The 19,545-nt window shown below is 35.9% G+C and overlaps 1 protein-coding gene across 2 annotated transcripts in view; it reads right to left on the bottom strand.

Moving 5' to 3' along the window:
- Nucleotides 1-17,013, bottom strand: part of sox5 (SRY-box transcription factor 5) — a 224,903-nt gene extending 207,890 nt beyond the window's left edge. For both annotated transcript variants that reach the window (XM_056455714.1, XM_056455713.1), the window contains exons 1-2: nt 16,929-17,013; nt 16,683-16,812 (exon numbers count right to left, since the gene is read on the bottom strand). The gene's annotated coding sequence lies outside the window, so the exon portion shown is untranslated. The remainder of the gene's footprint in view (nt 1-16,682; nt 16,813-16,928) is intronic.
- Between the last annotated feature and the right edge of the window lie 2,532 nt (nt 17,014-19,545).

Here is a 19,545-nt window from a genome sequence, read left to right as displayed (position 1 = left end):
TTATTATAAACCTTATCAAAATCTAAATAAGATTATAAAAATATACAGACAGGAATGTTAACATTCATATATGTTTTAAATAATTTTTTTATATAATATTAAGTCATAATTAACTAAAACATCACTCCGTAGTAATGTAATACTGTAGAAAACACCATGCAGTCAGTCAAAGGTTTCTGTTTAGAATTACTTTTTGAATATTTAAAAAGTACACAATGATAAACCATAAACTTTTACTGTATAACAGTACGAACAAATTTTGTCCATGTTGCTCAACTAGTGTAAACATTACCACTTTTTGTACTCATGTACAGTACCTACAGTGCAACACTTGAGTGAACAGATGTGAACATCCTGTAAAACACAAGGAAGCAAAACTTTAAACAAGCACAGAGGAATTGCAGGATTGAGCAAGTGCTCTTTCTCTCTCTCTATTTTTTTTTTTTTCGCACTATTTTTCCTTTGTGTCTCACTTCAAAATCCACAGGAAGGGCCAAAATACATGAAATATTCATAAAGCGTATATAAAAGAGTGCTATCAAACATTCTGATTGTTCATCGCCTCCGTCTCATGGGCATAAAAAAGATCACTGGGTCAGGTCAGGCTCGTAAAATAAATCACGTATGACGGCAAGAAAGCAGCCTGTAAATGTCCGACTTCGTCTCAATTTGCCTGATTGAAAACGGTCTCTCGGACCAAAGAGCCACACTCCAAATAGGACTCAAACAAATATATATAAATAAAAATTCACAAAGGCTTCTATTGGGCTATGAGAGAAAATGAACAAGCTGCATGAACAGAAACAGCAACAGTGTGAAAGTCCGGCTCAAGGGTACCAGACCCTCAGGCCCAAACTCGCGCTCAGGAAACAGTGTCTCACTTTGAAGGAATGCATGTCAAACTTCCTTCAGTGTCTCTCACAGCTAAAGAAATCCCACTGCATCCAATTGCAGAGAGACGGGAGGGTGTAGTGAGCGTGTATGGAGGTAAGCAATACATATGTCTGCATCCTTAGGTAACAAGTAGAGCTGGCGTCCGACTCGGTACTGACAGCTGTCAGTGTAACCCCACTTCGGATACTCGTTACAGGCACGGCATGTCAATTAGAAGCTCAGTTTGACCTGAGCAAGACTGATTAGACGCCTGATGTTTGCACCCTGAATGTCAGTTTGATCTAATCCTGCTTCTGAAGAGATCACACACCTGCCTCACTCACCTAAGCAAACAACAGACATCAATTTCTAGTTTGTATGTGTGGTGCACTGACGTGGGCTTTTGTTTGTTGATGCCTATGTCTGGAGAACATGGCGGCTGATTGTTGACATGCACTGTACTGTACTTTGTGTATGATACATGTTATAAATGCTGTTATTGTAAGCAAATCCGAATGCTTAAGACAATTCTCAGGGACAGAGGCACATGTTATGCTAAAGAAAATTAAATGAAATAAAAACATGACAAAAATTGTGGCTGCCATAATGAAAATTTAATGGAATAAAAGTGTTAAAAGCATAGCAGTTTTATCTCATAAACAGAAATTGCAGGTAGTTTGGACATTTTCTGTAAGCTATTCAAGATAAAAACTGCACAAAAAGCAAAACAAAAAAATAATTGAAATAAAATCAAATATTAAAATATACTAAAACACAAGAGAAAACAATACTTCAGAGATTTTACTTATTTATATTTTACTTACATAATTATTTATCTGGTTTACTTAATTGGATTTCAAAAATGAAAACATCCATTTTTGTCTCAGATGAAGAAAATAAATAAAGGAATAAATAAATAAATAGATAAAAGAATATAGATAAAGAAATGAATAAATAAGTAGACAAAGGAATAAAAATGGATAAAGGGACAAATGAATGAATAAATAAATACATAAATAAAGGAATGAATGAATGAATTAATTAATTATTGAATAAATAAATAAAAGAATATATAAATACATGATGGAAAGAAGGAAAGAATAAAAATAAATAAATAACTAAATAAATAAAGGAATGAATAAATTAATAAAAGAGTGAATGAATAAATATATAAATAAATAAAGGAATAAATAAATAAACACATAAATAAAGGAATAAATAAATAAAAGAAGGAAGAAAAGAAAGGAGTGAATGAATATAAAAAAGAATAAATGAATAAAGGAATAAATAAATACATACATAAATAAAGGAATGAATGAATAAATAAATGAACAAATAAATAAATAAAGAAAGAAAGGAAGGAAAGGAGGGAATGAATAAATAAATAAAATACATAAATAAAAGAATAAATAAATAAATACATAAAGGAATGAATGAATAAATGATTAAATAAATGATTAAATAAATAAATAAATAAATAAATAAACAAATAAAGGCAGGAAAAAGGGAAGAAATTAATAAAAGAATAAATAAATACAGGAATGAATAAACTAATAAGTGAATGAAAGAATGAATGGATGGATGGATGGATGGATGGATGGATGGATGGATGGATGGATGGATGAATGACTAAACAAAAAATTAAATAAAGGACTGAATGAACAAATAAATAAATAAATAAACAAACAAACAAACAATCGAATGAATGAAAAAGCGAATGAACGAACAAGCAAACAAATGAACGAATGAACGAATAAATGAATGAATTAATGAAGATAAATAAACAAACAAATACATGCTTACACAAATTTAACTGATAAGTTTGTAAGCATCGACTAATGACAGTAAACATGAAAGATTAACCTAGACCTAGATTATTAAGCTCGATTATCGCTACTTCGTACCGTCATCGAATACTACCCTGAACTCAATACAGTAAACATCCCATTTCGCGATGGGACCGCGTTTAACACGGAAAAGATCCCTCGAGCACAACCAGGCCAATTTAATTCACAGAGGGCCAAGTTCAGTGACCACAATGTCAGAAATAAATTCACTTTCTCAAGCAAAGAGCTCTTTTGTTCCACTCGAACAGTAAAGAGGGCACCAGAGAAAATGCGTAAGATAAAGACTCTCTCATAATAGATAAGGTTTCCTTTGACTGAAGCCTCAGAGAAGCAGATTCGCCCTTGGCCCAAACGCCCTTTAATGAAAGCCTGTATTATGCCTGCATGAAGTCTCTTAAGGACAGAAGAGCAGGACTATAAGGAGCAGCAGGCCCCACAGGCACCACCTGAGGATGAGGTCACATCCACATTTACCCACAATCCCCAGCTGCAGGACACCGGGTTTGAGCGCAACGAGCAGTGGCCTTTCTGAAAATGACAGAAAAATGCAGGGCGGGTGGGTTTTTGCGGGCCAGTGCGAACAATACAACAAAAGAGACAGAGAGAAAGGTACGAGCAGACAAAAGTAAGAGCATTCATTAAAAGCCATCAGATTGTCTTCCTGTCCTATCAGCCAGCATCAAAACCATCTGCAATCTAGAGGGGAACTACAAAGTGGATCCCGGGGCCTACAGAAGTGAGGTTTTGATCAGACTAATTAAAAGCCATTTTGTTTTAAACAAACAGACACAACTCTAATTGGCTCTTTTCCATAAGAAAGGGAAGATGTTGAAAGTGAGAGAACGCACAGGGAAGATCAGAGGGACGCTCTCAGGCAGAGGGGCTCACACACACACACACACTCACACACAAGCTTGATGAAACCACAGACAAAGAACATCCACAAACACACACACACACACACACACGTATCAGCAAATACTTCCACGTATTATATCAGTAACAGCTAAAAGAATGCATGATCAAACTTTGCGGAAAAGCAAATTATGTGCTGCATAAGCTACAGAGAATTCTCTTACAGTACAAGACAAAACCCAGCAAGTTTATCAAGGGGGTTCACATTTCTTCTATTATACAGAATAAAGGCTTCATTCTGTAAAGATGAAGCACATCATTTTTTGCAATGTTCAAGCACTCTCTCCAATAAGCAGCTTAATATGCAGAGACGACTATAAAGTAAGACATTCATAGTTGTTTTTTTTTACATTCCAAAGCCAATTGGATAAGGCAAAGTCTATTGGGAAGATTTATTTTTTAGTTTTTGTTGTTTGATTAGGCTTTAGTTTAAAAAAAGTCTCTTTGACTAAGAAAATCAAGTCATTTTAAAACATAGAATGTTTTTTAAATGTATATAATTTAAACATGTGTAATGATGTACTTATGAATGTGTTTGTAATTATATTAATTTTAATCTAATGTACTTGTATATATATTTTAGATAATTTATTAAATACAAACTTTTAATGTATAGAATTTTATTTTAATATACAGTATATTAAAATAAACTGCATGATACCAAAATATAAGTTACTTGCATATGTATCAACTGCTATTTTAACAAATGCTGTTTGATTCATTTTTTAAGCAAAACTTTTTATTTATTTATTTGCTTTGGTTATGTATTGTTATTTTTTCTTGATCAGAATGGTGCAAAATGTAGTAAATGTTTTGGGTTCTAAAAAGTCGCACTTTAAAATAAGGTTTCATTAGTTAATGTATTTACCAGAGATGGGGTACTTGAGTCACATGACTTGACTCGAGTCAGACAAGTCCCAACATTTAGGACTTGAGACTTGCTTGACAATTATCCAAAAAAGACTCGACATGACTTGGACTTGACTGTCATGACTTGAAACTTGACTTGCACTTGGTCTTGAAAAATATCTAGTAAAATATTATTTACTGTCATCATGGCAAAGATAAAATAAATCAGTTATTAGAAATGAGTTATTAAAACTATTATGTTTAGAAATGTGTTGAAAAAATCTCTCCGTTAAACAGAAATTAGGGGAAAATAAACAGGGGGGCTAATAATTCTGACTTCAACTGTATATATAAAATTGCAAAAGAAATTGCAAAAGTTCGACAATCGACAAATTAGACTTCTTTTTAGACCAATCTACGACTTGACTTGACTTGAAATAAGCAGCGACTCGACTTGACTTGAGTCTGACAAAAATTGACTTGACTTGCTTGAGACTTGACGTTTACGGCTCGAGACTTGCACGTGTGACTTACTACCACCTCTGGTATTTACAAACATGAACTTAAAATGAAAAATACTTGTACAGCATTTATTAATTAATCATAAATCAACATTTCCTGATGTATTATTAAAATCCTAAATTGTGTTAGTTAAAATTAGTTAATGCACTGTGAATTAGCAAACTATATTAACATCAACTAATGTTAATAAAGATAAATAATTACTGTAATAAATACATTATATATTGTTTGTTTATTTCAGTAAAAACATACTGAAATAATATTAAACATTAACTAACATTAACTAATGGACCCTTAATCTAACGTGATACCAAAAGACCTAACTTAAAAGTTAAAGGGTACTTAAAAAGGTTGCACTAGTGTTTGTTAAAAATCATTTAACTAGAGGACACAATTTTATCTAGTGAAAACAACATCTTACTGAAATCAAAATTTTCTGATTTTTGAAACAACACTTTAGATTCACAGTTTGAGTAAAGCGATTATGTCACTGGAAGAAAAACAAGTCACAACAGTGAGATAGTATATTTAAAAAAATGAACAGATCCAGTCAAGTCATGTCATTGACCTCCTCTGCTATTGTTTTCAACGCGCTAGGTCCAGAGAGCACAACTGTATCCAAGCGTTGTGCAAAGTGGGAACAGTCAGTGCTTGCACACTTGGAGGACTTTCAGGGTAAACTGTAGGTCATCTGGTTACACTGACCCAAGACCTGTGTAAAACATCCCAATCCTGAGTGCGATCATTTACCATCAATGGGAGCGACGGTCTCAGATCAGCGGTCAGGAGACACTCGCTATCAGATCTGAACTCGAGCTCGACCGATGCTGCCGGCCAATGAGTATAGATCCAAAACACTCTCTTGGGACCTGAACAACGGCATACACACTCACAGTAACACACATACACACAGCTAAATAAACAGAACGACCCCCACGGGCATGTGAAAAATAAGCAAGGTTTCACAAAATACCAAAGTAGGTCATTGATTTATTGAGTGCAAAAATCCATAGCATTTTTCCCCTTTTCTCTGGTCTCCAATCTTCCCATAAAGTAGAAAGACAGGATCATAAAAGCTAGGGGGAAAAAAAGTCACTCGCAGGCAAAGAGATGACATTACATTAGCCGCAGCTTCTCATATCCAAATAACAATGTTCAGTTATCTATATGATAATGGAAAACGTCTGAAACCAAACAATATGAAGACGCACACAATCATGTGGACATAAAAGCCCAAAGCCTTGAGACTAAATCATATGCGCTGCAATCTGCTCAATAGACGCCTCACGACTTTGTTTGTTTGCTTGTTCTGGGTTGGAAGACAATAAACGCCTCTCAACAAAGCCAGCCGTTTTCCTTTGTACGCTGGCTGAGACATCAGTTCATGGATTGTGAGATTTCGTCACATTGATATGTATACGACCACATGGGAAGGACAATAACAGCCCTCGATACAGTAAAAACAAAGTGCGTGCAGAAGATACGGATCTATATTTACCTACGGCCTCTATATGCAGATGCTTGTGTGAAATCAACCTGGCATGTTGTTCTCTTGTCGTCACTGGAATTCAAAATCAACAATGGTGTTCTGGAATATGCGTTTTCATAAGAGAGAGAAAATCCAATTTTCATGCCACAAACACCTAATTGGAGTGGATTATTTGTGCCCTATTTGGCAGCGAGACAATAAATATGATGAATTCTTTGCTTTTAAAGTCTACATGTATCTTTGTCAAAAGTGTTAGGCCTGAGGCTTTTTAAGGTAGAAGTGTGGGAGGCAAACGCACACAAGAGACTAAGGATAGAAGACTAAAATGAAGATAAAGACAACACAAAAAAAGGATAAACGACAGGAGATAAAGATGAAGAGGTGGCAGACAAAGCAAAAGACAGTGATGAAATATCAAACTAAGTTGCACAACGTTTGCTGCGACACTGTTTGCTTAAAGAAAGGAAATGGTATTTGCAACAAAGATAAAACGCCAGTATTTGTCAGTATATATATATATATATATATATATATATATATATATATATATATATATATATATATATATATATATATATATATAATTAATGAGCAAAACGGTTGAATATAGACAGGAAAAATAGTAGAGGAACTGGTGATGTCAAACAAAAAATTATGACTGAAATACACAATTCCTTTACAAAATTTGGGTTAGTAGAAATAAATACTTGTCTTAATAACTGAAAATTATAATTATGTGTCCTAGTTTTGCAAAGTTGGGAAGAAACAAAAGTTACAAAGAAAAAAAAACCCAGTATGTGCTTTAGTAAGAAGTACCCACTTGTTGGCATATTTGCAGGATCCAGCACAATAAGAACTACCAGTGACATAAGTTTTCACTGATTGGGCGAATTACATTCTATATGAACACCAGCAGAGTACTTTAAAGTATTATAAGTCAAACACATTCAAAAAAACATCCTCCATCCTCGAGTTGTTGACTTTGTTGATGTCATTTTTGGTCAGTTTTCGTCAATTCAGAGTTTCTACTGTTGGTGCCAGTGCAACCAGGAAAATGGTTCAGAGGGAATCAGGCTTGATTGATAGTTCCTACTGTAGAACTGAGTTTCTGTAACTACAAAATTCCTATACAGTTCTTTAGTCTACCATTGTTGTTTGAGTTGTTAAGTACTTGTGTAAACTATAAACTGAAAACATATTGTGTGTGCATGATGCATGATGTTCACAAAAATGTGATTTTGTAGCTATATCGTGATAATAACGGTATCATTTTCAAAATAAATATTAATAATAATATAATTTTGGATTTTTAAAGTATCCAAAAACGAACAGTGTTATATAATTTGCTAACTCATTTACTTACATTATACTAAATGTTTCAAAGAATGTTCAAATCCAGGGAAATAAGCAATTTTAACTAGTGGCATGGCCTGTTTCATTATGCATTATAACACAATGCTAAAATGTATTGAGTATGATAAAACAGCGCTGCTTCTACACCACATGATCATGACTAGAAGAACCAGAAGTGGTTGACTGTGGCATTTTAAAAACTCTTCTAATGACATCAGCAATTGCTTCAGTGGTCTCATTTTACCTTACTCTGATTCTAACTACCATAATAATATGTTTTAAATACTTTAGCTCATCTATGAACTTGATTTCTGAAGGAGTCCCGTAGGATGAAATGAAGACGACAACTCTCATGATTCCACACTCCGGGTCAGCAAAATATGCCTTTGTTTGTTGTGGTGAAAATGACATATTGTGCCCTTAATAAAACCACTGCACAACACTATTTACGTGTGTCACAAACGTACTGTATAGATCTTGATGTCACCTATACAACTCAATACATCCATTTAGGACACATACACTATTCAAGAAGGTCAGATTGCAAGGTCTTAAGCAGAATCTCTTTTGCCATGATCGGAGCACTGGGTGCCACCAGCACTAGGGATCTAATCAACAACTTTCCCAACTACGCACAGCAAACAGCAAGATACCGTTCCTCCCTGAATCTTCGTTCCTCTCCGCCCTGTCCATGGCTTCCTTTCAGACTAGATTCAGGTCAACAGCAACAAATGCAGAGAGTGTCCTTTCATCAGGCATTGTTTGGCTTGTGTCTTTCACACTAGGGAAACACAATCAGCGGGTAAGAAGAAAGACAAGGGAGACAGAGAGAGAGACCACAAAGGGAGCTGATTTTTCTCTTGGCTCATAAAATGTATTATTAATCCAATTTTTTACATGGGCCCTTAAATTTGGCTCAACAGGGGAGGGGGAAAAAAACTGGATTGAGCAAATTAATGAGGTAAACGTAATGATCTGAGATGATCAAAGGCAATCGGTGTTGAGCAAGTACAGGCCACCAATTAGGAAAATAAGCCCAGGAACGGACTTAAATATGCACCACGGCAAACGATGAAAGACAGGGTCGGCGAGAACGTACTAATTTCCCTAAACGAAATAGTTGAGTTATGCAGCAAGTGTGGTGGTTAAGGACAGGGATTAGAGGAGGAACGCAGAAACCTTGAAATCCCACAAGACCACGAGAACAATCGGTTTTGTAAAAGCACAATGAGATGAGCCGCTATTCAGTGAAGTCTTTTGAGAGAACGATTGAGTGTTGCAAATCTGAGTCCAGAAAACGGAGGTGAAATAAATCAAAGAATAGATCAATTCATTTAAGAAAGTCCTCGTGCAATTTTAAAAATGTCTTTGTCATAAAGATCAAACTCTTGATGTAGCTTCGGGAACATTTGCTTGTAGCTTTCAAACGACAAATGCTTGTCATTATTATTCAGTGTGATAAAAGCGTACCTTCTCATTTATCCTTGATTGATCAAAGTGTCAAGGCAACCCAGCCCTCACCCACATGCACTTTCAACAGCAGACCTTTCAAGTGTTTCTGCGTGACAGAGGGGCGCTGTCACCCAACACTGTCCATAGCAAACATTTTAAGAGAGGCTAGCTTTCATCCTTCATCGCACACAGATTTGCATAAAGTTTGGAGTTTAATTCTGGTATCAAAAGTCAAACAGTCTCACATAGACTGTGCAGTGTCTAATCAAATTCTGTAGCTTTAAAGGCATAAAGACCGTTCCACCAATAGAATATCAAAACAACCAGAAATTAGTTTTGGGAAACATTCCAGTTTTATCAGAAACAGAACAAATTATTTTAAATATAATTTTAAATACATCACCAATTAAAGGAAAGTTTACCAAATTATTTCAATTCGCTGTTAATTTAATCACACTTAGGTTAATATAGATGACTCTTATTAGTATCATTTTGATGATTTTTTTAAGCTGTAACAGTGATCCTTGTTGATTTATAAAACGCAAATAGACTGCTACGTGGACTTTGACAGTCAGAAAAATATACACAAGCATAATAAAATGAATACCCATGGCTCCTGATTACACATGGAGTTCTTATAAACAAAAAAGTTTCATCTGTGCAAGAAGTTTAAAAGGATTTTTCACCCAAAACTGACAATTCTGCAATTTACTCACCCTTTAATTGTTCCAAAATTGTTTGATTTCATTTCTTCTGCTGAACACAAAGAACAAAGTTAAAAGAAAGCAGAAAACTTTTAACTGCCGGCCTATTTCCTATATGATTTTCCTTCTGTGAATAGTTACAGGTTTTCAACTATTTTCAAAATATATTCTTTAGTGTTCAGCGGAATAAAGAAACTTCCATATGTTTAAAATCCACTTAAGGTTGAGTAAATTTAAGGGTAAATACATTTTTGTGGCATGAATTATCACTTTAACATTATATAAAACACGATAATCTTTAAACTACAGACTCTGCAAGTAGTCTTATGTGTGTTCACGACAGTCTGAAGTGTATATCAAACATTGGGAATCTGTGAAAAGACTGAGATCACACACACAAACATAGTCTTCTTTTTATATATAGGTTGTAGCACAAGAAAAAACATGACATGTGTTTTATGAATCATCAGATGTCACAGCTCCAGCAAAAAAAATATATATTTAATGTTCTAGTATAGAAAAAAAGTGTCCTACAAAGGATAAGTGTGAGCAAATTAACAAAAAGTGCATTATGGTAAACCATCCCTTTAACCCACAATCTCAAATCACTCAAACTGTCCCTACTTTGGCCGTATCCCACCTCAATAGCTGTAAAAATGTTTTGCAATGCAACATTATTTCTTTTTACCAAACTATTTTTCATTTAAGTAAGTTTAAGTACTTAAAGACACCTATATAAAAGTGGGGCCCAACAAATTACACACGATTATTTCACAGACATAACACATCACAGTAGCAGAGAAAACAGGTGTCATTCATTAATAACTGATAATTGTTTTAAAGTGTATTTACAGTATGTGGGCAGAAAAAAACATCTTCACACTTTTTTCAGCATTCAAAACATGCGCTAAAAACGCACATCAATTCTGTGACTAAAAATTGGTGAGACTTATTGTAAGGTCACTTACCTATTCAGGTTTCTAATAATATACATGCAAGCAAAAAATGTAGTTTAACACATTCTACGTTTCTAAGGTGACCAGGAGTCTATTATTCTATTATTACTTTTTAACAACTTGAAAGTGTTCTCTAGTGAAAGAAACAAAACAATTATTTTATTTCAGAAGAAAAAGTGGTCAAGTGACACAACGTGACCCACACAAGATGTTTTAAAGAAATTAATATGGGTATTTAATTAATATTATATTAAACTCAACAAAAGTTACTTTTATTTTTAAATCATTAACATATTACACAAAATGACTGTAGACACTCACCAACACATTACTGTGGCCCACAGTATATTCAAAATTAAAAAAGAAAAACCCAAGTTCAACTTACAGACGAATCATGATTTCTGCATTAAAAAGTCTGCTCAAGGTTAATACGCAAATCCGTCCACACACAAGGTTAATGAAATAGACCCAAACTCTTCATTCACTCCCTGAACATACTCCACAGACTTTTCCAGTTTTCTGGAAATTTGCATGTCCCAGAATAGCTCATTTATTCAGAAAGGCTGAGAGAGGGCAGGGGAGGGGGGCGGGTGGGATCAAGCCGCTGACCTGCCACAGAACTGGAACTGCCAGGAATGATCCTCAGATCCCATCCAACTAAACTCAAACACTGGACCCCACTAGTAGAAAGAGTTCAATAAGCTCTAAGAACCAATATAAACATGGCACAGATGCACAAGCATCCAATCGGAGCCCTGGATGTGTCCCGAACTGGGGCAGGGAGCACAAGCATCACGGGTCACAAACAGCTGTGCGGACGTCCGGCCCAAAGCCACCAGAGCAACGGCCTGAACACATGGCCAGAGTTTCACCGCTGGGCTGCCTGCACAATCCGAGCCCAGAAACTCAGTTACTTTGTTCTCACTACATCTCCCCCCCCCCCCACACCCCTCCTGATAATGACGACCTGTCCCAGATTCTGTGGGTATGAGAAGAATCGCATCAGTTGCATGTCAAAACACAATCACAATACGCTTGGCAGGCGACTCGCAAGAATAGAGCAGTGGGGAGAGATTTCTCTCAATTTGCCAACAATTGAATATTTTATGGTTCCGTAAAGAAACTTAGTGTCTTTCATCCATTCTAATCCTGACCTCAAAATTGGGGTATTTCGGTTCCCAATCTATTTCTGCCATTCTGTAAGCCAGCTTCTGCATGGTTAAGTAGAGACAATGTTAAGACAAGCCTTTTAAGCCCATTAGCCTTATAATTCATATGTCTTGGCAAATGCTATTCAGTGTAGTCCAAGATCTGCTAGCACTATCTTCCTGCTGGCTTTTTGGAGAGGGAGAGAGAGAGAGAGAGAGAGAGAGAGAGAGAGAGAGAGAGAGAGAGAGAGTATAAGTAAGGGAGGTGGGAGGAAGTGCAAGCTTTTCACTCGCGGTGAAGAGAGGGAGATAGAAATGGAAAAGTATGTTCTAGCAGGCTGCCACATGTTGAAGAATTTGTTTACCGTTTCCTGTCCTGTGATCAACACACAGTTCAAACGGACAACAGCGGAGATGTGGTGGGCGAAAAGGATTCCGATCTGTTCTTCTGTTTCAGAGGGTCAACACACCTTAAAGGAACAGTTAACCCAAAAAAACCCAACTGCATCATCTTTTACTCACCCTCTTGTTGTTCCAAATTCTTTCGAATTTCTTTTTCATGCAAAAAAAAAGGGATACATTTTTTCAGGGAATAATAACTGAAATACGTTTATAAGACTTTTATAACATATATTTAACAACGGAAATCGTGGGGGGAAACGCAATGTCTACAGAAGTGTTTTTTAATGTTGTGCAATGCAAAAAAAGATGTGACTACAACAGTTAAGCACATCTGTCGAGAATGTTTACATTGAAAAACAATGAAAAAGATGAATGCAAAAAAGGTCAGATTAAGTCCTGTTTATACCTGATATTAAACTGCATTTTCACCAAATCCCATAACAAATGTATGAATACAGATGTAAACAGAATCTACAGCATTAGAGATTGCCCACTTTAAAACTACTTCCACAGGTAGTCAAAAACACATTAGATTGGATAGCTAAACACTCATGTGGTCGTATGCGCTCAAACAGCCAGAAAAGACCACCTACTGTTCACCAACTGACCTAACATGATCATTACGAGATGTGTTGTGAACAAAACGCACCAAAACAAGGTATTCATATATCTCGATGTTTTACATAAAGCACACAATGATCGGAATCAAATTCACTTCCTTTTCATTCACTTGTTTTCCTGCTCGCTCATAAGCCACATTTGGGTTCAATCATTCAATAGTGCCAGTCAGTCACAAAGTTGTCAGCGACAGTTGTAGAGCATGACAAAATAAGAAAGAAAGCTCTTGATGTCATAAGAAAGCAATTATAAATTGGGTAGACACTGTAATTCCTCTCTGTTGACGATTTGTGATCCGTTGACTGAAACACACATGTAACGGGGGAAACGGCCTTATTGGTTCACACCAAATATGTATTTGTGCAAGTAGATTACATACAATGCAAAGCCAATGACAGTAGCGCAAATAGAGGCAAATTTCTGCTGGACATCGTGAATTACACAGAATATGCAACGTGTTGTGTATGAATGTGTAGAACTCGCCTCAATCACGAGATCCACCCAAGTTCGAAAGAAATTAACTTGAGAAAAAAGTTAGCATGAGGTGAAAAACATCCTGTAAGCAGTTTTGATAATAACAATATGAATTTTTATTTGATAATATAATAATAATAATAATAATAATATTACTTTTTTAAGTAACAAGTAAACTAACGGATTACTTTAAAATATTTTGTAATAATATTTGAGTTACTTTTTAATTAATTAAAAAATATATTTGAATTAATTAGCTTTTACAAAGTAAATTGCTGAATTAAAATTGAGATGAGAGAATGAGCTTATTATTTTGAACACATGGAAAAAAAAGAATTGTACTTGAAAATGGTTTGTACTTCAATAATAAGACAAAAAGTACAAAAGCAGCAAGCACATTGCTTTAAACTTTCATTAATCTGTATAGAGGAAGTTATACCATTATCCTACATTTTTAGTTTTCAATGTGTTTTTATAACGTAAATAAAGGTGTATACAATGTGTTGTTCATTGCAGAGCAAAGAAAAAAAACCTTGGTAAATTCGATAAGAGATCAAGTCTCAGACTGGTAAAAAAAGTAACGCGAAAGTAATTAAAAAGTAACATACCACATTACTTACCATAAAAAGTAACTAAGCAGCGCAACTAGTTACTGCCTGGTTATGTACTGTAGCATGTCAGGGGGTCCGAGATCAGGTAGGTCTCGAGAGCTCCCCCTGGTAAAGGAGAAAAGGGGGAGATGGGGTGGATGGGGAGATTCTTCAAAATGAAGATAAGAACGGTAGAATGAATGGGTTTATTTACTGGAGGCTAGAATTCATCTGATTGGTCTAGCATTGATACTGTATCTGATTGCACTAGCAATAATTATTGATGCAAGACCAGCTGCGATCAATCATATCACATGCTCCTCTCTAAATTAGTTTATAAAATTTCATTTTGATTCCACTGAAATAATTAATTTAAGTGGTTTGGAATGAAATTTGGTTGAATAGATTTTAGTTTATAATACGTTACAATCTGCCTTTCAACACATCAAAAGAAAAACTGAAATTGCCTCAGAAAGTGCTCAAAAACTTTTTACCAGTCTTCTTGTATTTAATGAATTACATTAAAACTTTTTTGGTGGGGGGAGGGGGGGCTGACAGAATCATTTCAGATGCGACCTCTGGGATAAGGACTTTACCTGGCCTATAATATCTGTCTGACGAGTAAACGAGTGAGTTAATGTGTGTTAGAGAGAGAGAGAGAGGGAGAGAGAGCACATGCACAGTGATTTTTCTCTCCCTCCCTGCAATCGGAAACCGATCCCTGATTCTCCATTGAGATATGGAGAAACTCTGAAACTAACATGGCCTAAAATAACTCTTACAGCATGATATTTTCGGCAGGTCTTTTTTATTGGGAGTTTCTGTTGGAATTCTGATATTAAACAGCTACATTCAAGATCAAATGTCTGGTTATGTACTTATCAGAGAGGAATTTATTTAAAGTCACAATGGAAGAATAAAGTCAATGGATTTTGAATGGAGAAACACTCGAAAAAGGGGACTCTTGTAAGTGCCTGAGAAAAGGGAAAAATGAAAAAAACTTATTATGCAAATTATGACAGAATGATGAGGCAAGGCTTTGTGGGTAATAGCCAAAACTCACTTTATGCAAAGTGTTAATAAAGCATTGGCCAAAAAAGGAACAGCCCCAGTGAATTTAACAAGACACCACTAAAAAAAGAGACAGTAAAATCATTCTGACAAAACAACAGAAAACACTGTAAATCACAACCAGAATTCATATTAACTTTTTTCTTTTTGGCACACTGATCCCCCGTCTTCCTATTACATTACAATTCATTCCTATAATAAATTATAGAAATCACACCAGTTGATTACCTGACTACTTTATCACAGCGTTTCTGAATTTGTGAACACTGAAATCAATCACCAGCATATTAGAGCCAACACTGTAATATATGACTTACTTCAGCAAATTACTTCTCTCCTCTCAACACAAGTCAGCGTTAATTTTTCATAAGATTTATGTGTGAACTCAACAGCTGGATTTTATGATGGAGTTCACTGCGATCACTTTTACAGCGGCAAGATCCATTAAAAGGTTTAAAAACTGTCACAAGTCACATTTGTGAGTACAAAAAATGCACACACTGTACAACTATTAAATTAACTATTTAACTTTTAAGACTTAACTCAGTCTCGTTCGATGAGTCAAAGCGGTGGATCAACTTCATGAAGTTTCAATTTAAAAGTAAAACAACATTCATCAGAGCCTCTTATGTTCCCTTTAGAAAGACTGTTTCTACAACTTATGATTAAGTGCACTTCAGCTCAGATATGCGTGTGCTATAATAACTTACACTGATTAACAAAAGAACTTCAAAAGATGTTTTAAAATATGTGAAAGCTCTCTGTAAATATATTTAAACGCTGTCTTGTTGCACTAATTACGCATTGTAATAATTATACCTTATTCTTCATATTAGGAAAGAACAAAAGTTCTTCTTCTTCTTATTATTATTATTACAGTATGTTATCACTATAATTTAGAATTTTAAATATTATGTTTTATTTTTAATGTTTAATTATTATTTCATGGTGTTTAATTTAATAAACATGCAGTGGATTTTACAGTACATTTAACACTTCTAATGTGTATAAAAAAATTACTTAGTATAAAACATAGCAAAGAGCGTTTCGGCATATGCAAAAGCATCTAAATTAAAAATAATCAATAACTGTGTAACTAGCTGATGAGGGTGGTGAAACTGAGACAGCCTTTGGATTGAGATCTGCTGCTGGTTGGGGCAGGAATGATCGAATGAGCTGCTGATGATTGGAGGGTTAACGCGCTTTAATCCCAGTTGGATTACTCTGACTAAGGAATGGGGGAAAGATCGCAATAGCTGGCTGAGGGAGAGGGGGAGAGATCGCGGAGCCCCTTCCCGTTAACGGTGCTCAACAACAGGCGGTCACGCGAGCAGCGGCTCCGCGCGCGCCAGTCTACCGACCACGACAAAACACGCACACATCACAAGTTAAAGTTCAATGCGGTCTGGAATCACTCACCTAGTGTCGCGTACGTCTCCGTCCACGTGTCTCGAAGGAAAACGACCCTCCAGGAGAGGTGAACAGGGTCGGGATGTCTTATCTGTGTTGATTTGCGCTGGTCTCTCAAGGACGAGGTGAAATCCCAGGGCTGGTCACACACAAACAACAACGCCAAAGCAAAATTACAAAAGGCAAAGACTTGGGGGAGGAGAAGTCAATTTGTTTCGTGTTCTAAACAACAGGCTCTGAGCCAAGAGTGGTTACCTTAGCGCCAGTGCTCGATTGAGCAAAGCAAATGTGTCAAAACTGGACCATTTAAATCCAGCACACTGGGCTTGGCTAAAGCGCTACATGCAGTTCAAAGCAGTTTGGTGTGCGCGCGCTCTTACCTGAGGGCGCATCGAGAGCTATAAAGGCGACAGTACACGACGTTTGTACTTATCAGAACATAATAAGAAGAACTCAGGTTAAGTATGCGAGGAATGCATTTGGGACGTCTAATTTTGAGTGAGTGCAGTTTTGACAGACTTTGTTATTTACAGTTGTCCTCAGCCGCTCTTGAACGCTTCTTTACTGGGGTCTAATAAGCGCGAGCCCTTTCAGGTGCCTTATATTAAAGCATATTTGCAGCACGAGGGCTTTATGAATGTCAATAATCGTTATATCATCTTCCCTGGCGAGCTACACCGGCTTGTTAATACATGAACTTCTATAATCCTGGTTAAATTACTGTCATGAGGTGTGTTTATACCTGTGTGCCGGAGGCGCAGGGATGCGCACAGGTGTTCAGTCGCGCGCCCGTCATGAGCTCGTGCAGTAGTTTCCCACACGCGCCGTTTGTTTTAATTCACCTGTCAAGTCACGCGCATCTATATTACACAACACGCCTTTGTAGTCAAAATGTTTTGGGTTGTGCTTAAAAATAGTATATACAAACAAATATTAGTGTTATATTTACACTTAGACAATGTATTTGATGGCACGCTAAAGCATTCATTATAATACATGTTCGGTTTAATAGGAAGCAAAAGATAACTCCGATAACGACCAGGCATTTGCTTACAAATCTGCACGTTTAATTCCTGAAATGAAATTTGCTACCGATTTGATTTCATCCGTCCACACAAACATCCGTGGATTATTCAATAAGGTCAGCATTTAATGCAATTTATTATTTGAGTGAAACATTACATTTCATGGATCTTTTGCTCAGGTTTATTCAGTGATTAAAATGATAAATTGTTCTTCGTTGTCATATTTTTGGAGTTAAAATACATGTCTGATGCATTATGTGATTGACTTTTTACTATCCAGAATTGTTTCTTTTTGACAGTTTGTCAATTATACGCGCAATTATAAATCTGTTTTTAAGTAAGTTGTCACGTTTTGGCAAAAGTTTGAAGCGCGCCTCACGTATGCGCGCACGCGCATTTCAGGTTCCTCTGCGCGCGCCAGGGAACGTGTGCAGTCCTAAGCAGCAAATGTGAACCTGATTTTCTCTCACAGAATTATAAATACTTCAGATAAAAATATATTAGAAAATTGGGACATAACTATGTTAGTTTATTTTATTTATAATAGGAACGTCACTTAAAATCACGTAAAACAGCTTGAAGTGAAAATTAAACAAACAGTTTTGTTTTCAAATAAACTTAAACCGTAGCAAATATAAGGAAATAGTGGATAAACTTTTAGGGTAGCTATTTACTTGCATGTTTAAGGCCATTATTGCCATTCAAATAGAACAATAACTTCCTGACTTTTGTCATGAAAACAAACGAACTAGCCTTTTTTACAGGTATGCCCCTATTGAAATGGTGTTATTATTGTCCCCTGTTGTTAGACGATGAGGAGAACAAGGTTTAAAAAAAGAAGGAAAGCATAACAGGTAATTTGATGTTTTGGGCTTCACAAAACAAAAAAATAAGGCAGCTTCAAGAGTAATTAGTTAAGGACAATTATTCAGGGTAAAAAGGAACAGGTACAGCTCACAGTTCACTGGGTAAATCACAGTAGAATATTAAAAACCTAATGCTTAATCTTTTGAGGAAGATAGGAAAGATTAAGGAAAATACTCCCCCCAAAAAACATAGCATTTGAATTTTCTCTTGCACCATTAATAAGCCATATCTAATCTGTTGCATATTATGTTTTATGAACAAGCACGTGTATTTATAACAACATGTAAAGCATGTAGGTACAGCATGTAAATCACATTGAGCGGCTTGAGAGGATATTTTTACAGACGCACCATAACAGTCATAGCTGACCTCTAGCGGTGCATGAGTCTCATTGCAGGCAGGTACTGAATTATAAAGCCAAACTGCAGGACTCTTGTGTCTCTTTATCATGTACAGCTCATCGCCACGTCGGAAACACAGATCCGTCTGTTCTATTCCAAGCAACAGAATGAAGGAAACAGTTACGCAAAAGTGCGCAAAGTTATGCATCCTGCGTCCTGTTCAAAATGAACCATATCAGTGCTTTCCATCCGAGAAACTGCCCAGAACTAATCCTTCAATTTCTTACAGTCACTGACACCCTCGATTAACTGGTCAGATTCATTTTACTCTCTCTCTCTCTCATGTGACATGCCTTAACAAACCAGGAGCTGGTGTTGTACTGTTAAACCATCTGTTGTTTAAAAAAAAATTCAAACATTGTTATGCAAATCATATGATTTATCATTAAATTGTTTATCGTAATATAGAAATATTAACTTTCACTCAGAAAATAATCACAAAACTGGGAAAAACCCTTTTAAAACGTTTTAATTAGCTCATATTGGACACATTTACTGTATTGTACAAAAGGTTTACCCTTTTGTAATGCCCCATTGACAGCTTTTGAGGCAATTTTCTGAGAGTGAGGCATGAATATG

The sequence above is a fragment of the Danio aesculapii genome, chromosome 4 (genome assembly GCF_903798145.1).
Source record: "Danio aesculapii chromosome 4, fDanAes4.1, whole genome shotgun sequence".
NCBI lineage: Eukaryota > Metazoa > Chordata > Actinopteri > Cypriniformes > Danionidae > Danio > Danio aesculapii.
The sequence above is the reverse complement of the archived record's forward strand: the minus strand, read 5'-3'. Positions and strand labels throughout refer to the sequence as shown.